Source organism: Peromyscus maniculatus, chromosome 9 (genome assembly GCF_049852395.1).
Source record: "Peromyscus maniculatus bairdii isolate BWxNUB_F1_BW_parent chromosome 9, HU_Pman_BW_mat_3.1, whole genome shotgun sequence".
NCBI classification, from domain to species: Eukaryota; Metazoa; Chordata; class Mammalia; order Rodentia; family Cricetidae; genus Peromyscus; species Peromyscus maniculatus.
Window position 1 is genome coordinate 73,380,678 of NC_134860.1, and position 23,112 is coordinate 73,403,789.

Consider the following 23,112-nt stretch of genomic DNA (forward strand, 5'->3'; position numbering starts at 1 on the left):
TCGACTCCCACAGAGCTTTGGGACAGGGTGAGACCATGAACACACTCAAATTCCAGGCAGCCGTGCCGAGACTCATGTCTGGTGTTTGGAGAAAGTGGGATCAACAAGGGTGATAGTTGTGGTGTCCAGGAGAGGGGCCTGGAGACACCAGGCCATGAAAGCCCATCCTATCAAGGGGTGAGGCTGTAAGGTGGCCGTTCTCATCTCCTCTCCCCTCTCCCTGTCTTGCCTTGCTTAGATGGGTGACCACCTGACATTTAGCCTCTCCTATGAGCACACTAGTTAACCTAGTCACTCAGGGCTGGAGGTCGGACAGGCGTGATCGCTCTGTAATCAAGCAGCGTCTCCCACCTCTGAAGGGAGGAGAGGGTCAGAAGGCTGAAAACAGGCCTGCGACAGTCCCCACGCTGGCAGCAACCTCTTGCCTTTCATGCTGGCCTTTCTGTTCATCCCAGAGAAGGGATAGCCTTTGCTCTTGTTTTCTTTCCCATTCATTTTCACATCAATATCCTCATCAATGGGGCTAGAGATGCCCACAGCCACAGAGGTTGTCATCAGGAATCTCTTTCTGCCTCAGTCAACCCAAAGCCAGATTCCAGGGAAATACTGTAAATTGCAGCCGGGTGACAGATACAACACAAGCATGTCACAAACCTCATGAGCTCAATGACGAGCAGAAGCAGGCTGGAAATTAATATGTCATGCACATGTCCCTGGCTTGTCTGCTTTTCTGATTGAACCACATTTAGACATTCATCTGTACGAGATAGTCTTTCAGCCACTAAATGGGGCTTTCCGGGTTGTCAGTGTCTTTGGATGGAGCATTCCATGCCAAGCCCCCTCCCGTAAAAGAGAAGTTTGAAGGCTTTGCAATGTGAAAGACGGTGAAAGACAGTCCCTGTCCCAGATCTTACTCTCTGCTACCAGGCTTGAAAGTTCACAATTGAAGGTATTAGTTGGAATATGACCCTGAGTATGACCTTGAGTTCAAAAAACATGTTACAAATCAGGTATATAACCCAAAGGTAGGTGGTTGACCAGTTCCCCAGATCCCCTCTACTTTTCCAGTTTTTCCTTTCTTTACTAGTTTCAGAGTGACCACCATGTAGGACCGACCCCCAGAGCCCTGAGATGCAAACCCCAGGCCCAGGCTCCAGTGGCCGGACATGGCATGCCAACTTAGTAAGTATGGGGTGTGTGAGACCAGTCCTCTAGAAGGGGACCCTTAACTCCCACTGTGTGAATCCCCAAAGGAAAAATCCCACTGCATTCTCTATTCAGTTTTATCAGCTTAGAACACCCTTCAGGCCCAAGTCCAGAAAAAGAGAGACATTGGTCAGCCATCCCAGAAGGAGCATATCATATCGGTGTGACCGAATTGACAAGTGTTTAGGACATTAGTGCAGCAGCCCACACTTCTGGTGTTCCAGGATATTTAGGTCTTGAGAGGTCAGCCTAATCAACGAATCAGTCCTTTGATGGGTTCCTAAAACAGTGGCATTATAGGGAGGTGGGGGAAAGGTAGGAGACTGGATCTATTTGCAGGTCACGATCCTTGGAAGGTGGGTCTTGCGTGGTCTCTTTCCGTAGCACCTTTTCACTGCTTCCTGTTCACCAAGTTGTTAGGAACAGCCTCTCCCACACACTCCGGCCACCATCCAGTTTCACCCAAGCACACGAGGACCAAGCGACCATCAACTGAAGAGTCCAAAAGCATGAGCCAAAGGGAATCTTTCCTCCTCCTCTTAAGTTGTTTTTCTCGAGGATTTGGTCACAGGAATTGTCTTGGTTCTTCTCTTGCTGTGATGAAATGCCCTGAAGAAACAGAGTAACAAGAGTAAAGTAGGATATACTTGAGGTCAGAGTTGAAAGGTGTAGTCCATCTTGATGAAGAAACCATGGCGGCAGGAGCTTGAGGCAGCCGGTCACCTTGCACCCCTCGTCAAGAAACAGCAAGTGATGAATGTTTGAGTGTAGCTCATTTTTTTTCATTTTTATTCTATCTAGACCTCAGACTGTGGACTAATGAGGCCCCACCTCAAAAAACCTAATCAAGATAATCCCTCACAGGCTGAGTCAAAGGTTAAACCTCATCTAAAAAGTCCCTTAGAGGTGTGCCTGGCTGGAGGCTTGGGATTCTGAGGCAAATAAGCAGAGGGAACAGCTTAGCTTCCTGGGACTCTGCCTGGCTTGGACTGTTCACACTTCTCTTGTAATAATGCTCTTGGCAGCCTCAGACCTTCACCTACACATCCTGTACACACAACCCCACTCCAAACAATGCACTTAGCAACCTGTTAGCAACCTAGCACTCCCATGTGCATCAAGCTCCACAACCGTCTCTCTCTCTGGACAATGGAATAAGTTTCTCTTCCCTTAAATGACCATCAAACTCAGACAGATTCTATTAAATCTGTTGGGGGCGGGGTGGGAGTGGGATCCAGCCTAGACTGGTTTTGGGTGGATGAGCAATAAAACAAACTCTGTCCTCAAACTGAACTTTTAGAGAGATCTCCTATTGTCATTGTATTTGGCATGCATATGATTAAAATCAGATGCATCATGGGAAGGGACATATGCAGTAGAAAAAAAGGTTATATGACTTAATCTGCCAATCAACATAAAAAACTACTCATGCTCCCCTTCTCTTGAATCCCATAAAAGGAAGCCACAAACAATAACCAGGAGCCCTTGAGGGTCTTCACTCATGTGACTCTGGTGACTCTTGACTATATATCTGGCCTGGTCCATCACATTGCTTTGAATAAAGTATCCTTGCTACTTTGTAGATACGTGAGTCCTTATTCCAATCCTCTGAATAAGAGACCGAGGACCGGGGAGCTCCCAAACCAGAGTAGGACCATGGGTAACGATCTGAGATGCTGTCATGTTGACAGTACTAACCACAGGAGTGATACAAGATGCTATCGTGGGGCGCATCCATCTGCTGCTGGAAAAGGAAAACCAGTTTAAGTCCACTGTTAGGTGAGCCTTCCACTTGTAACGAACACAGAGAATCAGCCTGGGAGGAACTTACAGTTTCAGTCATGCTTGGTTGATCCTACTGCTTTTGAGCCTGTGGCAGCACAGCGCCTCATGGTGGGAGCACATTGAGGAGCAGCCCCCCCCCAAGTGAAAAGAGAGGAAGAGGAAGGGCTAGAGTCTCATTGTTCCTTTCAAAGACTCTCACAATGGCCTGAAGACTTCCCACTAGGCATCGCTTCTTAGAGACTGTACCACCTCCCATTATCACCATGTGGGGGACCAAGCCTTTCAGGACTGGGCCTTTGGAGAACAGATCCAAGCTAGAGCAGCCATACAGTTGGTCTTCAAGAAGAAGGCCAAGGCTGCCTTCAAGCTCCTCTCTGATTGTATGGATAGATTTCCCTCTGCAATACCTGCCCCTCCCCCATCTTCCCCTCAATGCTACATCCAACAGCCTCCTAAATAGCAACATGAAACTCCCTAAGCACAGGAGGAAGGATGGGAACTCACTTCTGCATGCATTATCTACACACAAGGACCTTTTGAGGTCAGTTCTGTTGTCCCATTTTAAAGATGCTGAAACTGAGACCTACCATGGTTGAACGATTTGCCAAGGTGAGCAAGAATGTAAATTCAAAACTGGGCAAAACTATGCTTCCAGCTTCTGGGGTCTTACCCCAGAATCCTCACATTTAACCACTGCATTGCGATTCTCAGGCTTGAGTGGATGTCATTGTCTCTTGGAGTCTGATGGAACTGAGGTTAGAAATTTCTGGTCAGTAATTCTGGCTTGGGCCTTGAGAACTGGCATTAATAACAAGTTCCCTGTTGCTGCTGGTGGTGATAGGATCCCCTATGTCATTGGAGACTCCAGCTAATGAGTACCCCCCACCCACAGCTCCTTCTAAAGTAATAGAGGGCATTTTGCCAATATGTCCACAAAATAATACATTTTGTAAAATTAAAAAATATAAACATTGGTACATTATTTTCCTCCCATATATTTCTTACAAGTGTGTAAACTTTGGAGTCCTCAAATCCTGGATCTGCCTCCGTCCTATTATCTTTTTCTGGTCACATTTCTCCTCCTTTTATCTAGCTCATGTTAAAAGCTACCCCCACTCCAGTGCCTCTTAAGTCTGTGTTTATATCCACAGAAACAATATGTCTGTGGGTTCCCAATAGAAAAGGGACTGAAGACGTTTCCTGTATTAAAGTAGTTGCCCCAGACATCAGGACACCCTGGTGGGAGTCTGATCTTAGGGAATGTCATCTATATCCTCTGTAGGGATGTAGGAGAGACAGTGGAGACTTCTGAAGTCTCAGATGGGAGCCCAGCCATGGGCATCCTTTCTTTAGGGAGGAATGATAACGGAATAGAAGCCCTTTCTATCTGTTGCTCCAGGCCAGCCACTGGCAGGGCTCAATAGCACCCAGCAAGTCTTTAAGCATGGGGTTTGGGACAGACAGGGGAAGAAGACAGGAAATGGAGCCCTTACCTTTTTGTTATGAAGATGATAATGATGAGTGTGTGTGTGTGTGTGTGTGTGTGTGTGTGTGCGTGCGCGCGCACACTCATGTGCAGGTGTGAACATGCCACAGTATGCATGAAGAGGTCAGAGCACAACTTTTTTTTTTTTTTTTTTTTTTGGTTTTTCGAGACAGGGTTCCTCTGTGTAGCTTTGCACCTTTCCTGGGACTCACTTGGTAGTCCAGGCTGGCCTCGAACTCACAGAGATCCGCCTGCCTCTGCCTCCTGAGTGCTGGGATTAAAGGCATGCACGACCACCACCCGGCTCCCAGAGGACAACTTCAGGCATTGATTCTTTCTTCCTACCATGGGGTCAGGAGATTGAACTCAGGTCGGCAGATCTGAGTGGCACACATTTTTACCCACTGAGTCACCTCACAGGTCCAAGTTTTCCGAGTGATGTAGATTCTGGAAGATTGCTGACTCCCATCGTGGGCCAGGCTGGAGACCAGTGACTGTTCAACAGGAGTGTAATTAGAACCACGGTTGTAATCTTACATTTTCTTCCACCACATTAAAATGCTGAACTTAATTTTGCTAACAGAACTGAATAATATATTTCATCAAACATTCAAATATTGTGCAATCACTGTACAAGCACTGGGAAAACAAGGAATGAACTGTTTTTACGTTTTTCGTGGCATTTCATTGGAAATGTAACATCTGCCCACATAGCATACCTCAGTCCGGATACTAAGCTGGATTCCATCAACAGATGGAGTAAAATACAGTCTGAACAAAACAGCAAGGTTCTGTGAGAAGAGAGATGTTTTTTGCTGCTTGGTTTTTTAACTCATACAGAAAAATTAAATGAAGATTTCAGACCCTCTATTGAACTAATTCTATTCACATATAGTTGGAGAATTAAACTAATGGACGGCTTGGGTTCAGGCATGTAACATCAGTTTCCACAGTGATAGAACCTCTCCGTCCCCGAGGTGCTGGTGGCAACAACCATTGCCGTTGCAGATATGATAGGAAGGATGAGGGGGAGGGGTTTGGAACCTGGAGCAAAGCGAAAGGAGAAAACCCAGGTAGTTGGGCCAATATAGACTCTCGGGTCCCTAGAAAGTTCCTTTTCAGCTCTGTTCCCTGATGGAGTGTACGGCATATGTACAGCTCTTGGAGTCGGAACCCTCCGCTGTCCAGAAACTCCGGAAGGGAGGGTGTCTCTTCTTCACTAGCATATCCACCGAGCCTGACGCATGCCTGTCATCGGAGGTCTCTGTACGGGAGGGGTAAATAAAAAAGCTGCTGTTGAAGCATTGAGGGGGTGGAGGACCTGGAACTGTCCCCACCCATGAGCAAATCAGCCCAAACACAGTGTTAATACCTGAGTGAGCCACTATGTTAGCATGTGGCTGGCCACTTAGCTAAAACCAGGACCACCAATTTGGGTATCCATCTCACAAGCATCAGAAGGTGATGGTATCTTCTGAAGTCCAAACTCTCCTAGAGCATGCCTTTTTCTTTGTTTGTTTGTTTTTGTTTTTTTCAAGACAGGGTTTCTCTGTAGTGCTGGCTGTCCTGGACCAGGCTGGCCTCACTCAAACTCAGTGATTTGCCTGCCTCTGCCTCCTGAGTGCTGGGATTAGAGGGGTGCACCACCACTGCCTGGCATAAGCTTGAGTATTTCTATGGCTAGTAACCTTTGAGACCACATGCCTTCCTTGGAAGATTCTGCTTCCTGGGTTCCTCTTTTTAGTTTCCTCTAGATATAGGGACAATGTGGTCCCTGAAGTCAATCTTAATGAGTGATGGAAGGACAACCCATAGGGGACAGTTTTCACTAATGCCTAAGGAGAACTCACATCCTTACCTTCAAAGAAACTCATGTAAAAACCAACCAACCAACCAACCAAAACCGAAGACAAAACAAAGCCAAGGCACTCATTAGAAAAGCAATGAGACTTCCCACAGATCCAGACAGGATTGTGCTGTCCACTGCCCCAGCTGGAACCCAGACTCCAGAGTACCAGGCTGCCTCTTCTCAGGCCATCTCCTCTTTGTCTAGTCATTTGCATGGGCCTCCTTTGCGGGGGGGGGGGGGGGTCTGCTTCTGATTCCTATCCTTGCACACTTTCTGGGTTGCGTGGCCAACTGATTTCCTATCTACCCATATCAGGCACCAGAAGTGACAGTGGGTTCCAGATGGTTGTTTTCTGGTTGTACCTCTGAGTGACAGAGGACTGGGCAAAAGTTTTATGTACCTCGCCCTCTTGCCCACCCCAGGTCCTGCTGCAGTAGAAGACTCTAGCTGTCTTCTTCCCCAACAGGCTCTGGTATCTCTCCTGGAAGTAACCGCCATGGCTTGGATTAGGAGGCTGCCTAAGAGCCTGGTCCATCCCTACAGCATTGGCATGATTCTTACTGCTCCAACAAACCATCCAATCTACTTTAAGTTATTTAATTAACATCTCCAAGGGTTCTTGTCACTGCTTCATCTGTCTTCCACAGCTTTGAAAAATTTAGTATTGTACAAGCTATTGTCATGCTATCGTTTGCCTGTCAGAGATTGACAGCAAGACCCCATTGCCGATGAAACCTTGCACTTCGGTCACAGGATTTGGAGAAATCAAATTGGTACTGGCCAGGAAGCTTCCTCCCTGTTGGTTAGGCTTCTGTAGTATTAAAAGGAGCTATGCAAGCTTTTGGGGTGCAAGGATTATAAACAATCTTACCCAGCCATGAATCTTACAAGCTACAGTAAAGACTAGCATGGCAAGAGATGTTCATGGGTGTAATAGTGGTACAAATGTTTTAGGGGTAACCCACTGCTTTCTGATTAGATCTAAGACAGGAGGAGGAAATTTACACTTATTACTGTAAATCTGGTTGAAAACCCACGGTTGGAGAGTTGATAGGCTCCAGTGATAAACTCACTTCTTTTTTCTAAATAGACATAGTATCAATTAGCCCTCTAAGTTCGTATCTCTATACCCATAGATTAGTGTAGCTCTCAGACCTCACTGAAGAAGTTCCTTTGTGCAGAAGCTCACAGCAGATCGAAGTGCAGCGATTAAGCATTTGTGGAGTGCTCAGTCATGAATGGGACATCTATTCTACATTCTGTTCTCACAAGGCTCAGGGAACATCTTGAAAGAGGGGAAGAAATGATTGTAAAAGCTAAGAGTTAGGGTGACCTGGAGTGAAACGGTGTCTTCTGGACATAACATGACCTCTGCACTCATGAACTCTCAGTGGGCGTGATTGTCTGCACAAAACCTGCAAAGACCAAGCCGTCAACATTCCAGCAAAGAGGATGGAGGAGCTCATGTGTCCCCACCTCTCGCTGAGGAGCTAGTGACAGTTAACAGCCTATGGGAGAAGAGTCACTTTTCTTTAAAGTTATGGCCCCTAGTAGGTTGATGGCCCTACACCCGTGAGTCTGTGGGTTACACAAACTGTACTGGGACAAATATATAGAGAAGGAGAGAGTGAGAGAGAGAGAGAGAGAGAGAGAGAGAGAGAGAGAGAGAGAGAGAGAAGGGAAGGAAGGAAGAAGGGAAGGAAGGAAAGAAGGAAGGAAAGAAGGAAGAAAGGAGACACACGAAGTTGGGAGCAGTGGTGGTGGGGGATGAATGCAGAGAGAGTTAAAGCAGAGTAGTGTGGGTAAATACGATCAAAATGCATTGTATGCCGTATGAAATTCTCTAAGAATTAATAAGACATTATATCATTCTAAAAAGCTAGCCGAGAAATCAGTATTTATGTGTGCACAGTGCTTTAACCTTCAGCAGAAAGCAAGAAGATAAACAAAGATGCCAACCTAGAACAGTTATTAATGAAAATATGATATGTGTATTGAAGGCATGCTAAAATTTGGAGTCTTGGAACATTCGTGGCATAATTCTACTCAGATCAGAAAATATTTCTACTTTTTAGTGGCTCAAATGATTTCTTTGTAATATTTTGAGACAGTTTCACTCTGCCACTCAGGCTGATATAGCTAAGGATAGCTCTCCTGGACTTGGATTACAGGAGTGAACCACACCATCTGTCTGCAAATGGTTAATAGTTTATAGTTGTGTAACATTTCATCACAGACTTATAGTCCATTAGATCTATTTTACAGCATTTTACACTTTGGGGTCCGCATCTGGGTCTCCAGAACCCATGCAAAAGCTGGGTGTGGATGTGTGTGCCCACAACTGTAGGGCTTGAGAGGCAGACATGATGGTCGCTGGGTTTGCTGAACACCAGCCTAGCTTCAAGTCCATTAAGAGACTATCTCAAAGGATTAAGGGCAGAGCTCTAGCAGGACACTTGAAGTCCTCTCCTGCACACACACACGCACACACACACACACACACACACACACGCACACACACACACACACACGCACGCACACACACACACACACACACATGCGCACACAACACTTACATTTTCCTGTCACCTTGTCTGCTGAGGTAAGGGCTCATCCAGCATCCAGAACTGTCTGTGGACCAGAATGACTGAAGCATAAATAAATACCTATAAAATAGATATATAGTTCTCATGTTTACAAGTGTGATCCCAAGAACGTTGCAGTCCTCCCAAACATGCAATCTTCCCGATAAAAACAAACAGCCACACTTCGCCTGCTGAGTGACTCACTCCTGTTCCTCAGTCCTCACAGAGAGACTATAGCACAATCAGTAACTCTCAAATGGTAGGTCTCTACTGTTTCCATGGGCCCATGATGGACCTCGAGGAGTTGACACCCCATGAGGTAGCTGAGCTCTTGATCTGTGATCATACTGATAATTGTCTTTCCATTAAGATGTTGAAGGCTGTTGGATGTTCTTCGGATGACAGTGATGATTTCTAAATACTGGTGTCTTCTGGTGTAAAAAATGCTGGGGGGTGATGGGTCGAGGGGGAGAAAGAGAGAGCAGAGAATCCTAGCCTCTCTGGCTCCAGATAACATTGATGCTGCTGTTCTGATGTTCTAATAGAAGCTTGCCATGGACTGGGCGGAATTGCCTGGTATGGTGGATGCAATTTTGTTATTTGTATTTCTATGGCTGCAGCTGAACAGAGGAAAATGAGACCTGATCCTAGACCAGAATTTGACCCACCCTGGGGTTGGAGCAAGAAGGTGAGGCCACTAGTCACGGCCAGGAAGGCATTGCCTGTTCCCTTTCCGCCTTGGTTGCTGAGACAGGAAAACCAGCATTCAGGCCAGAGAAAGTGACTTGGCCTAGAAAGAGTTAGTGGCAGGCCCAGGACCAGGGTACGGCTACAAGGGCATTCTACCAAGATGACCGCTAAGACGGGATCAGCTCCAGAGCATCAGGAAGGTGTGTCCATCGTCTCTTCCTTTTCTTGGTCAAGTGCACACCCTCCTCCAAAGCGGACCCCCTCCTCCAAATTAATCTCAATGGCTCAATCTCTCTCTCTCTCTCTCTCTCTCTCTCTCTCTCTCTCTCTCTCTCTCTCCCTCTCCTGTGTGTCTCTTTCTCGTGTGTGTGTGTGTGTGTGTGTGTGTGTGTGTGTGTGTGTGTGTGTGTGTGTGTGTGTGTGTGTTCCTCCGTCTCTCTCCAGTGTAGGTCACCGTTTCCCTGGGTGATTCCTGCAGTCTGCTCTTTATTGCTGTGATGAAATACTAACCAAATCCAACACAGGGGAGGAAAGGATTCATTCAGCTATAACTTCTAGGTCACCAGTCATCACTGAGGGAGTCAGGGCAGGAACCTGGAGGCAGGAACTCAAGCAGAGACCGTGAAGAACCCCTGCATCCTGGCTTGCTCCCCATGGCTTTCTCGGCTTGCTTTTGTAGACAGCTCAGGTCCACCTGCCAAGAGGGGGCACTGCCCACAGCAGTATTTCTTCTTCATGACCGACTTACATATTCATAAAGACCCAGGACCTGAGGAGTCCGTGAGGAGTCAGCATGGGAGAGCAATGACCAGAGGGAAGCAGAGCTGTGAAGAATTAGAGCGCTAACGGAGGAGTGAGGGGAGATGTCGCTGACTGATACTGCAGAGACCAAGAGGACCCTGCCTGGGGACTTGGGAACTTAAGAATCGGAAGGTTGGAGATGTGGAGAGAAGAGATTTTGATTCTGGCAGAGTTAAAAAGAGCAAAGCTAGGCTGAAGAGGGAGAAGAGAAGGAAGGGTGGGAGCCAGTGTTGGTGAAGTGTGTCTTAAAACATGGCTCACAGACACAGCTGGGTCTCCACTTGAGTGGCTCCCATGTTTGTGGCCTCAACCACAATATTCGGCAATAAATTGGGTATATAATAGACATGTACGGACCTTTTTTCCACTTGTCATGATTTGCTAAACAATACATTGCAATGGCTGTTTACCTAGCATTGCATTGTGTTAGGTGGTATATGTAATCTACTGGTGATTTTAAGTGTGGAAACTTGCCTGTGTTATATCAAATGCTGTCTGTGCTAATCAGGGTTCTAAAAGAACAGAACAGATAGGATGAGTACATATTACAAAGGGAGTTTATTACATTGGCTTACATGTTAGTTGATTTCACATCCAATCAAGACGATAGCTAAGATTTCACATAATCAAGACAATGGCATTTTCCATAGCACACTTGAGTATTTCTGGGTTTTGGAATTGGAGGTTCCTGGGACCAATCTCCCAAGGGTATCTTTTTTACATTTAACTAACTAATTAATTAATTAATGAGACGGGGTCTCCTGTATTCCAGACTGGTCCCAAACTTCCTATATATCTGAGGATGACCTTGAACCTTTCATCCTCTGGACTTCATCTCTGAGTATTGGGATTACGGGTATACACCACCATGCCCAGTTTATGTGGTGCTAGAAATGAAACCTAGGGACCCACGCTTGGCAGGCAAGGCACATTCTATCAACTGAGACACACTCCTAAACCACACTTCCAAGGACATCCAGGGACAACTGAGTAAACTAGTGTCACCACACGTCAAGAGCTTTAAAATGCACAGCTCTTATCCCAGGATTTCATTTCTAGGCATGTTGTATAGAGGAAGATTTTGACAGAAGGCTGTTTATAACACGATAATTGTGAGGGGGTGGAGAAACCCATGTCAATGTTCAATACAGGATATCAAACATGAAATTCCATTTAACCATTAACATGATGGAGAACATTTAAACCCCTAAGATTACAATAGTATTTTAAGCCACATTTGGGGGGTATAAAACTATATTCTGAATGAGCCAAACTTGTAAAAATCAAAAATTAGAATGACTCTAGCTGTGTGTATGTCTACTTATACATATATCCATCTACCTGCCATCTAGTCATCTAACCCAATAGACGAAGAAACTCAGGGGGAAGCCTGCTAAGATATGAGTACTTAGTAGTTATCTCTTCACTGTGGGCTTGTGGGTAATATAAAAGTATTTTTCTATGTTCTCCAAATTTCTATAGTAATTATGAATCAAGCTTATAATCAAGAAAACAAACTTTTTAATGCTATTTTTTTTTTTCTTTTTGACATGGGATCTCAATATGTAGCTCAGGCTGGTTTGGAACCTGACTCAACCTCTCTGATGCTGGGGTCACAGGCATTCCCCACCATGACAGATAAAATGGGATCATAGGTATCCCCCACCATGACAGGGATGCTAGAGTCACAGGTATTCTTCACCATGACAGGGATGCTGAAGTCACAGGCATCCTCCACCATGACAGGGATGCTGGAGTCACAGGCATCCTCCACCATGACAAGGATACTGAAGTCACAGGTATTCCCCACCATGACAGGGATGCTGGAGTCACAGGCATCCTCCACCATGACAAGGATACTGAAGTCACAGGTATTCCCCACCATGACAGGGATGCTGGAGTCACAGGCATCCTCCACCATGACAGGGATGCTGGAGTCACAGGCATCCTCCACCATGACAGGGATGCTGGAGTCACAGGCATCCTCCACCATGACAGGGATGCTGGAGTCACAGGCATCCTCCACCATGACAGGGATGCTAGAGTCACAGGCATCCTCCACCATGACATGGATGCTGGAGTCACAGGTATCCTCCACCATGATAGACTCAAAGTTGCTTTTACAATGGCATGAGCTGGTAGTGAGAAAGGAGAAACAAGGAAAGAAGACTAACTTTAAAGGGGGAGGGTAATCTATGAGCACCTGTGTGTGCATCTGAGTGTGTGTATGTTCACCACGCCAGTGCAGGTGCCAGAAGAGGGTATCAGATCCCCTGGAACTAGAGTTACAGAGATTGTAATATGTCTGATGTGGGTGCTCGGAACTGAACTTGGGTCATCTGCAAGAGTAGCCAGGGCTCTTCACCACCGACCCATCTCTCCAGCCCCAAAGATTGACTTTCATGAAGTTTAACAGTGAAGAGTTGAGGAGAAGGAGCGATCAACCAAGGAGCAGCCAGTCCAGGAAGGCTTGAGTTAGGGTTAATTTTAAAGACACAGTACAGCATTCCACACGTGTAGGCAGAGAATGCAATAAGGGTGAAGCCCAAGACTCAAGGCAGAAAAATGAATGAAAATTACAAGGAATTCAAGGGACCCAGGAAACCCAGTCAGCAGCACAGGGGAGATCGGTTTTAGAGCAAAGCTTGGAGTGAGCTCACGTGACCTGGCCCCACTCAGATGCAGAATCCAGCTGGGCTTGGTGCTCCTGGCAGGATAAGGTGACTCTTGCTGGTCTTGAATATTCAAAGGGGCCAGGACCTTCCCTGCCTTCTCATGGGAACACCTTCCAGCGATTAGCTCTGGCCCTCTTTTCCTTTGCAACATTGTCATGTGAGACCCAAGGACATGGAATGTGATTGGCTCCAAGCCTAGGCACTTTGCCTGTGGCTCTGGTGTGGGTCTGGGTGAACCCAGAAGAACGGTACTCATTCCACAGTTCCCTCCTCCCTAGTTCCTATTCAGTCTGGTGGCTGGTAATTCTAGCTACTTGGAGGGCTGAGATGGGAAGATTGAAAGATCAAGGCCTGCCTGGACTACAGAGTGGAGTTCAAGGCTAGCCTAGGAAACTTCGATTCTGTCTTAAAATCAGAAAAGTCAAAAGAGGGCTGGGGAAGATATAGCCCAGAGGTAGAGCTTGCCTTGCACGCTTCGGGGCTAGGTCCAATCCCTGTCACCAAGACAACAAACAAAGGCACAGATCTCCCAGGGCTGAGAGCCTAGTGCCTTGTACTTTCGACCCCTTCCTCGGGCATGTGTCAGCCTCACTTCAGTGGCTCCTGTGGCATCTCTATTTCCAGCCTCTCTCAGCTGGTGGCCTCCGGTTGTAATCATCTCTGTAAGGAATGACAAAGTCCCTGTCAGCTCTCCCGGCTTCAACTGCTCTCCTCTCCTCATCCCCTCCGGCTTCTCCTCTGTGACAGCACTGTTCCCCACCCCCCACCCTCACCCCCCGTCCCCCCACCTCTGGAAATGACCTCTGCGCTTCCCCTAGCGTCCATTGTCCCTGTCCAGGAGAATCTCTGACCCTCTTGCTTGTTTTCAGCTTGTCTCCTGGAGTCTTGCTCTGACCTTTGTCGTGCCTGAATAGATGGCAAGTATTTACATCTCTCGGTGACCTGCAGAATCCTGAGGAGAGAGGGCCAGGGTTCACCTTGCCATATGCCCCCTCACATCTGACCCGACTCTGGGAGAGTGTCCTTACGGGTTTGTGGAGGGAAGAAGTGATGCTCTCAGCGTATACCCGTCGAGGAAGTGGGAGTCAGCCCTGACGTCTGCTCTAGGCATGACACGGTGTCTGAAGCGCTTTTGCGATGTTATTTCCGTAGGTCTCAGAGCTGCGCGGGCAGGAGGAAGAGCAGGAGGATATTAATATCCTCCTAGATAATGAAACAGGCTCATTGGAAGGAACCCAGTCAGAACACAGTGGGCAACATCCCCTGTCAAACTCCAAAGGCCTGCAAACATGGGAGACATTATTATATCCCCTCCCCAGTGGAACTGCCTAGAGATTGCAAAAAAAAGCCACCGAGGACGCTCTGAGTCATCTCCGCATCTCTGAACACGTACTTTTCGACTTCACAGCCTGATGAAGGTCCTTGCAGGCAGAAACTGGGTTATCCATCTTTCTGCAGTCTACAGTTCTTGGCAAGTCGTAAGCATTTTGTAAATATTTACTGACTTGAATTATCCATCAAATTATTTGTTGATTTATTAAGTTAAGCTGTGATGGTGAATTTTCTGGAATCAGAGTAAGAATTATTTTTGAGCAGATGGCCCATTCCCGGTGCCCATCAAATTAGACTAGATGGGTCATTTTCTAAGCATGGGACCAGCCCTGAGGCTATAGATAGAACAAATTCAAATTCATGATGAATTCATTAAAAATTCCAGGACAAGAAATCTTTCAGGGACACTAATGACATCCCCATTTAAGACTAAATTAATTCTGTATGGTTTAAATGTTATTACAGTAAAGCGCAAACGAACGTAATTGTGACGAGGCTCCGCTTCTGAAAGGGACCCATTAAGTCAGTCAATCATCACAGCCCAGCTATTCATTAGCATGACTTGACATCTCCTATGTTATGCGGCCTTTTTTCAGTTCGCATCGGCAACATATTTATGGAGAACTTCCTCGAACACACAGCATGGCTGCATAAAGGATGGAGACGGAAGCAACCAGGAGTGCCTACAGCTCCACCGAGCCTCACCAGTCCAGCGATGATGGATGATGTGACAACCAGTGGCTCCTGCATCCCCCGGGAGCTCATTACAAATGCAGGGGCCCAGAGACTTCCTGCATCAGGACCTCAGGTTAGCAACATCCCCTAGGGACCTGTATGATCATTACAATTGGAGGAGGAAATCATGGCCGTGTAACTGAAGATAGGCCCGTCAAATGAGGTAACTGCAGAGCAAGGGGAAGCCTCCTCAGTGAGGTCTACCACTACCCCAGTACATCCAACTCCAAAATCTCCCACTGCACCACCCCCATCTTATTGCCCTGCACAACTTTCTTCCATACTGTTTATCACTTTGGGCTATATCACATTCTACACTACATATTTATTATGTATGCTGTTCACTCTGTCTGTCTTCCACTAGAATTTAAGTCCATATAAAACCTTTGCCCACTTATTTAGTGCAAACCCCAAGTATTACAGATTTAAGCTCTTGGGGGCCCATATATGATGTTCCTCTGTCTTCTGGCAGTATGAGGCTAGCTACCTGCAGAATACAACCTTCTCAATTACTGGATGAAGATATGGAGGGGCAGGCCACTGAGAGTCTGGCCTCGCTCCAGTGAGTCTATAGATAACACAAATTGGACTTTTTTTTTTGGCTGGGGCAGGTACAAGGGTTGGGGAGGTGGACAGGTGTGGGAGGCCAGCTCCCACCTTTTAAAGGGGTTCCTAAGAGGAGGAGAGAGGGATAAGAAACTTTTAGATAGAAAGATAGCAAAGAGGAGAAAGACAGAAACACAGGATAGCTTCAGGAGGACCTGGATCAAACCCCACTGGCCCCTTCTAAAAGGGCTTTTTATAACAATGCCAAGGGGCAAGGCCAAAGACCTCCTCCTTGCTAGATCAAAGCACGCTGCATAGCCAAGTGCAGACCCTTCCAAACACCTAGTAACCACGCCCATGGCCAACTCAAGCCTTTATGCAGCCCTGCTGGGTAAAGCAAACTTAGATTCTTGGACCCTGAGAAAGTTCTCACTAGGAAACCTCTCTGGGTCTCTACAGATGGGAAAGTACTGGGAAGGAAATGTGATAGGGTGTGTGATGTGAAATCCTCAAAGAATCAATGAAACTATTATGTTGGGGGAAAAAAGAACTTTAAAAAAGTCATAAAGATAACGATACATGATAAAAGCAATATCCTTATGCTCCCTTTAGTAAAGCAAAGACTGGCAATGGGTGCTGCCACAGGATCACACTATCATCAGTAGTGATGGTGGTGGCTGTCACCCCGCTGTGAAGTCTGCTGAATTCTAAGGTGATCAGAGGGATGATCTGGCTCCTTTTAGGTAGGGGATACCCACACACCATCTCTCTTCTTTTCCCTTCTTTTGCTGGCCACCTGCTCCATCTTTCTTTTCACTATTTCCACTTTCCCTCACCTCGCAGGTTCCCATGCTTCATCCAACCTCCTATGAACACGTGACCTTAGTGCTTCTCACCCCTCCTGCCCTCCAGACAGCAAGCAGCGCAATTGACTGCAACTTGGATGTGCTGTTTTATAGTCACGAGAACGTGTGAAACTGGCCTCATTTACCGCTCCCCCGAAATTACCATACTTCCTGCTTATGTGTGTGCCTTGCACAGCTGTTCCCATTTGCAGAGGCCATCACAATGCTCAGAAGATAATCAGAGAAGCTTCTTAAGAACAACATGCAGCCGTTCGGGGGAGGGAAAGGAAACAAGCAGAAATCAGTGCCCGTGCTGAACTGGAGTGGTAATGAGCTCCGACGGGAACCCTCCTGGGACCTCCTCCGCCAACCCCACAGCTGGGAGGTTTGCGGTTCACACAACCCCGTTAGTGATGCTCTGCGTTTGGCTGCTGAACAGGCCCGGGCCCTCCTCACCACACGAGCCATTTCCTGAAGGTGTCTTTGGTAGAGGGAATGAAACTGCTAACTCGTTACTTGCTCCTCCAGGGTTTCGTGACTTTATCTGACCTCTAGTGCTTCTATCATTGCTCAGGCATAGAAAGATCACATTTAGGCTGATTAGCTTCATTTAAGTCTCCAGGCAGTGTTCAGTCCGGTCTCATTACTTCTTTTCCCCAGAGTTAAAAGTTATCAGTGCCCAACTTGAGTATAAAAACAGCAGACACCAGGAGACTGGAGAGACAGCGGGGTGGCGACAAGTGTTCCCTGCTGTCCTTCAGGACCCAGTTTGAGCTCTCAGCACCACACACGGAACTCAAGTACCAGAGGATCCAGCGCCCTCTTCTGGAGTCTATGGGGACCTGCACCACCCATGCACAGAGCTGCACAGACATACACATGCACACGTAATTAAAAGCAAAGTAAATCTTTAAAACATAAATAATTCATCAAATGATAAGCCCAGTGTGAGTCATGAAGACCACTGTCTCTTGTCCTTTAGAACATTGACTAGTAAAATTCAACCACAGCCTGAAACCCACCACCCTGCTTACCGGTTGTTGGTTCTCAAGCCTGCTTTGCCGTTCCGATCTTTCCCTGATGTTGTTCGACCTCGTTCACATGATGTTTCTAACCTGTGCTTTTTATATTTCAGGCTGCGCGTGTTTGGTCGGTCACTCAAGTGCACTTCTGAGCTCTAGGTGAGCATTTGACTGTAAAGATATATTCAAGCTCTTTAATAATTTTACTTAGCAACAGTGCAGGTGGTTCTGGGGGGCAGGATTTCCCAGTGTTTCTCAGTTCTGTTTCCCAGGTCAGCTCTGTAGTTTGGGTGGAGACTATGAAGTGGAGGATGTGTCATGAGACCGCCGTCTCCAGACTGTCAGTCATTTAATCAGGACACAGACACTCACGCTTCCTGGAAAACACCTGTGGCATGAAGAGGTGACCATTGCTGCTCTGTTCTCACCCGCCAGCTTAGTGGTGGACCTGTGGGCATGGGAAGCAGGGCATAGGGTAGCAGCTGGCTGGCTGGGTGTGGCCAACTTCCATTCCCATCATCAAGATCTCTACAAGCAGCCAGGGCCCACTGAGTCTGAAAACCACTCTACCATAACAAAAGTGTGCGGTGGGTGACATTATGGCATGAGAGAAGTAGGTCCCCTCAGATTGCCTGGGAAGCTGAGCTGAGATCTTTCCAGTAAGCCTTGAGTGCCCAACTCCGTCTTGCTCATGTTTTCACCCCCCCCATCTTTCCCCTCTCCCCTCCTTCCCATCCCCCTTCTCTCCCTTTGCCCTCCTCCTTCCTCCCTTCCCCCTAACCTTTTGCTCCGTTCTCTCTCTTTTCCCTCCGGCATCAACTAGGAGTCTACCAAACGCCACTCTGCTGAGGTCCAGTGGTCGGCAATGAACAAGGTCCATTCAACATGAGAGTTTTTGACCAGGTCCGCACATCTGAGCCCCCCACCCCACCCCCCTGCCCCAGCACTTAAATATAAAAGATTCTCAGGCCCACCCAGGCCTACCCCGTTAGAATTCGCAAGGGCACAGACTAAGAAAGGGGTCTTGAAAACTCTTCCCTGTGACTTTGTTACGCATGCAACAACCACCCTGCGGGGCGGACAGTAGTCAGACACTCCCTGGTGAGTGCTGGGAAAGAAGTATGAACAAGAAGCTGTGGCAGCAGAAAGAAGCCATTCCCGCAGCTGGTAGAGAGATTTGGTGTGTGTGTGGGGGGGGGGGCATGTTATAGGGGTAAACTGAGTCTTGAATGTCGACTGGGAGTCTTACAGAGTTTTAAAGACAGATGAAAGCCCAAGAGATAGGAGAGGCATTGGACAGATCTGTAGGTCACTTCAGGGACTCTCTCATTCGTCACAGCTGGGCCAGCATAAGCAAAGAGGGAGAGCACTGGGGTGTGACCAGGGTGGCAGCCAGGGGCCAAGTGGTGCCAGCGTTCGCTGTCTGCCAACTTGTTTGAATTTTTGCCTGAAATCTGTGGGAAAACCTTGAGAGTCTTAAGGAGGACATAATAGAATCATATTTACATTTGAGATGAGTAAACCCATGGCGGTGTTATGAGGCCAAGGCGAGGAAGACCATCAAGGGAGTTCTTACAGTCATGTAAAACCCAGGGTCAGTCCCCACTGTGGTTTAAACATGAGATCGAGACGGCTGTGTGAGTCACTCGGGCGGAATTTACTGGCTGATTTCCAAATGTGTCCCCTTGTTCCTGTGCGGACCCAGGGGGCGGTACTTCGGTAATGCCATAATCTACCGCTTTAACCATATCGTACAAGGTTGCACAAGACCATTGTCATTTATAAGGTGCTTTGAGTATGTCCCTCCTCACACCTCCTTCCCCCCACTTTCTATGAGTCCCCTTTATTCCCCAGTTTCACATCTAGTTGGTCATCTGTAATAGACGGTTTGTGTATCTCTAAGTCTAAGACCCACAAATGAGAGGAAACGTGTGAAATTCGTGTTTCTGAGACTGACTTAATTCTCATGATATAGTTATTTTGCCTGACACCAAGCAATCCAAGGGAAGAAAGGTCTGTTTGGGGGCACAGGCCTAGGGAAACATTCCATCATGGTGGAGAAGGTATGATATGGGAGGGGAAGGAACAAGAGGCCAGTGGGTCCCGTGTCCACAGCGACGAAGCAGAGCATGATGAACGCTCGTATTCAGCCCTTTCTCCTTGTTACTCAGTCTGGAACCTCAGCCTGTGGAATGGTGCCGCCCCCATTTAGGGTAGGCCTTTCTACCTCCATTCACATAATCTATACCCAGAAATTTGTTTGCATGTTAATTCTAATTCTCATTAACTTGATAAAAATAAAAAACACAAAGTCTGAAGCAGCCAGGGAGGACACAGCATTCAGCTTCCTTCATTGGACCTGCTACCTTCTGTGGCCGTCTAACAACGGGCTTAAAGGATCTCCCACTTCCATGGGCCACGATGGCTCCCAGGCTCCCACTTTCAAGGCATTCCTGTGGTCCGGTCCTTTCACTGTAGAACTCCTGAACCCACCTTCTGGTTCCATTGTTCTATCTCTAAGCCCGAGCAGCCACCAGAGAACAGGAAAAGACAGGTCAAAGAAGATTCTAGAATAAGACGAAAAAAATCGTCCCCCAGTTGGCAGTACTCTGGCAACATTGTAGCGTCACCGTTTTCCTCTCAGTACCAGGACAAGGACTCAGAACCATTGCCCACCAGTCCTACATCCAATCAGCCCCACAAAAGGGGGTGCAAAACGGGTCTTCCCGATGCTGGGGTGAGACTCCTGGATTTTGGAAAAGCAACATCAGAATTTTTGCAGCCAAGATATCAGCTGGTCCGTTGAGTCTGGACAGAGCAAGTCTGGACTCGCTTTTAATAATGCGGTTTTGACTTTCAGAAAACGCCCTGGTGGAGGGGGGAAAACTCATCATGCGAAGCCCTGCACGCTGAGCACAAGGCTTGAGGAAGAGTTATGACAGCAGCAACAGCAGCCTGGCTCCTCTTGGGGGTCTGCCAGCGCCCCCACACTAGACAGTCTTCTGGAGTCTGCACCATGCACTCTGAGGTAATCAATTTAAGAGGCTTTTATGAGATGACGGAGCACGTTACTTAAAGCATTCCCATTTATTTTGCCTTACTCTATGTTTTTATTACCTAGAATTTAAATCCAATCCATTTGGCAATGTTCTGCCGAGGCGGAAAGGCAGGGGAATAGGAATCTGTCTGCGGGGGGGGAAAGGCTAAGGGGACCGGCCCCTAGGGAAGTGCACTCGGAGGTGCTTCAGGGTGGGGAAACTCGAAAGCCTCCCCTCCCATGGGTGGGATGGAAAGTTTCTCATTGCTCCAGCAGGTTGTCCCTGCTCCTTCATCTCGGAGGGGACTGAATCCAAGGCCTTGACCACACTGGGCAAGCACCCCACCTCCGAACTACATCACCAGCCCTTGCCCACAGTTTTAAATATTTTTCTAAGGGCTCATTCTCGCCATTGGTCTCTCAGAAATCTTCCAGCCTGGGCCCTGGGGTGGGAGCTGGCTCCGGGCTCAGCATGGGAAGGAGAGGATCCTGGCCGTATTCTCAAAACTCTCTCTTCTGCCTTATGAACTACATTAGTGCCGGCCACGGGGGTTCTGCCCTACACTGGACCCTCTTTAGCCTGAGCTGTGATGAATTAAACAAGCTGAATTACTGCAGAAAATTCCTTTCCATCCTTTGCTGAGCATTCGTTGGGAGCTTACTATATGCCAAGCAATGCTGCTAGCTAGACTCTACATGCTAAATGTTATAGACAATGTACTCTAGCATATATCCTGTATGTTATATAGGGCGATATTACACCTCTATACATTATCTGTTGTCCCAGCCGGATACACTACAGTCTACACACATTGGGGAATGTGTGCAATATGTGGTACAGGTAATTATATACACTAAAAAATGTGTTGCCATAAAAGGGATTGTGTGGATATATGTTGAATAAATGAATCTCATACTTGAAAGAAAGAAAGAAAGAAAGAAAGAAAGAAAGAAAGAAAGAAAGAAAGAAAGAAAGAAAGAAAGAAGGAAGGAAGGAAGGAAGGAAGGAAGGAAGGAAGGAAGGAAGAAAGAAAGAAAGAGAGAAAGAAAGAGAGAAAGAGAAAGAAAGAAAAAGAAGACATTTCATGAACTAGCTTGGTGGCTCAGGCCTCTAATTCCAGCTACTCAGGAGACTGAGTCAGGAGGATTATAAGATCAAGGCCTGTCTGGACTGCAGGATGAGTTCAAGGCCAGCCTAAGCAAGTAGTGTGTCAAATCCTGTGTCAGAATAAAAGGAATAAAGAGGCCGGAGATTGTTTTAGAAGCTGTTCCCAGAGACACTGGTGCTCACCTCCCCACCCGAGGGCAGGCCTGCCAATCACCAGGATCCTGGTTCTACTGTTCGGTCTCATCTCAGGTTCAGGACCACACCAAGCTGCCTCGCTTTGCTGTTGACTCTGTGCCTGGAAGGCATCTTAAAGAAGAGGAAGACAGTAGAGAATCTAAACTGGGATGGAAGGAAGTCTTCCTCATCCCTGGAGTTTTCTGGCAGCAAGAATAATGCCATGCTTTCTCAGCGCTGTGATGGATACTGGGATTGGCTCCTTGGCTGAGGTAAAGAGGACCTGCTCAGCCAGCTCTGTCACCTCAGCACTCAGACCACGGAGACCTATAATCAGGACGAGTCCCTTGGAACTCACCCTGAGTGGGGACAGGGTGGTCCGCACTGGGGCTGAAGCCGTTCTGGAGCTCCATTCTGGTCAGTCATGGCCACACACCTCACATCTCATTCTTTTTGTCAGGCCATGTGATGGTTTGAATAAGAATGGCCCCCATAGGGTCCTGTATGTGAATGCTTAGTCACCAGGGAGTGGCACTATTTCAACAAGATGGGGAGGTGTGGCCTTGTTGGAGAAAGTGTGTCACTGGAGACGGGCTTTAAGGTTTCAAAAGCCCAAGCCAGGCCCAGTGGCTTTCTCTTCTGGATGCCTGTGGATCCCAATGTAGAACTCTCAGCTCCTTCTCCAGCACCATGTCTTCTTGCATGCCACCACGCTCCCTGCCATGATGGGAATGGACTAACTCTCTGAGACTATAATCAAGCCCCAAGGAAGTACTTTCTTTTGTGAGAGTTGCCATGGTCGTGGCTTCGGCAGACCAGGTGACAGCATCCCCATCCCTGCTTACTGCATGACCTTTCAGCCATAGTGCTGTCCTCAAAAGGTAGTTAAATTGGTCCCTAAGGGTTTTCTTTACTTTTCTTTTAAGACAAAGGCCTCGTATAACCCAGGCTGGCTTCACATTCACTATGGAGCTGAGGTCTCTACCTCTCTCCAAGTGCTGGGATGACAGGCATGTGCCACTTTATCTGGTTTTATGTAGATCAGAAGAATGGACTGTGGCTTCATGCATGGTAAGCAAGAATTTCACTAAGTGGGCTACCTCCCAGCACCTCTAAGTTAGGTTTTCTGAGTAAAAAAACTGGACCCACAGACCCCATCTCTGTAATCTAGGTAGCTTTGGGCTGGTCACTTCCTTGGTCTGGTCAGTAGCGGCCAGAGGCAGAGGTTCTTGCCCA

General features: G+C 47.3%; 1 long non-coding RNA gene across 1 annotated transcript; it reads right to left on the reverse strand.

The window, feature by feature from the left end:
* Positions 1 to 4,903: 4,903 nt before the first annotated feature.
* On the reverse strand, positions 4,904 to 17,663 carry LOC121832356 (uncharacterized). Its single transcript, XR_013042104.1, has 3 exons — positions 17,570 to 17,663; positions 8,903 to 8,992; positions 4,904 to 4,971 (listed from the first exon to the last, which is right to left on the reverse strand). It is a non-coding gene; the product is annotated as an uncharacterized LOC121832356 (long non-coding RNA).
* Between the last annotated feature and the right edge of the window lie 5,449 nt (positions 17,664 to 23,112).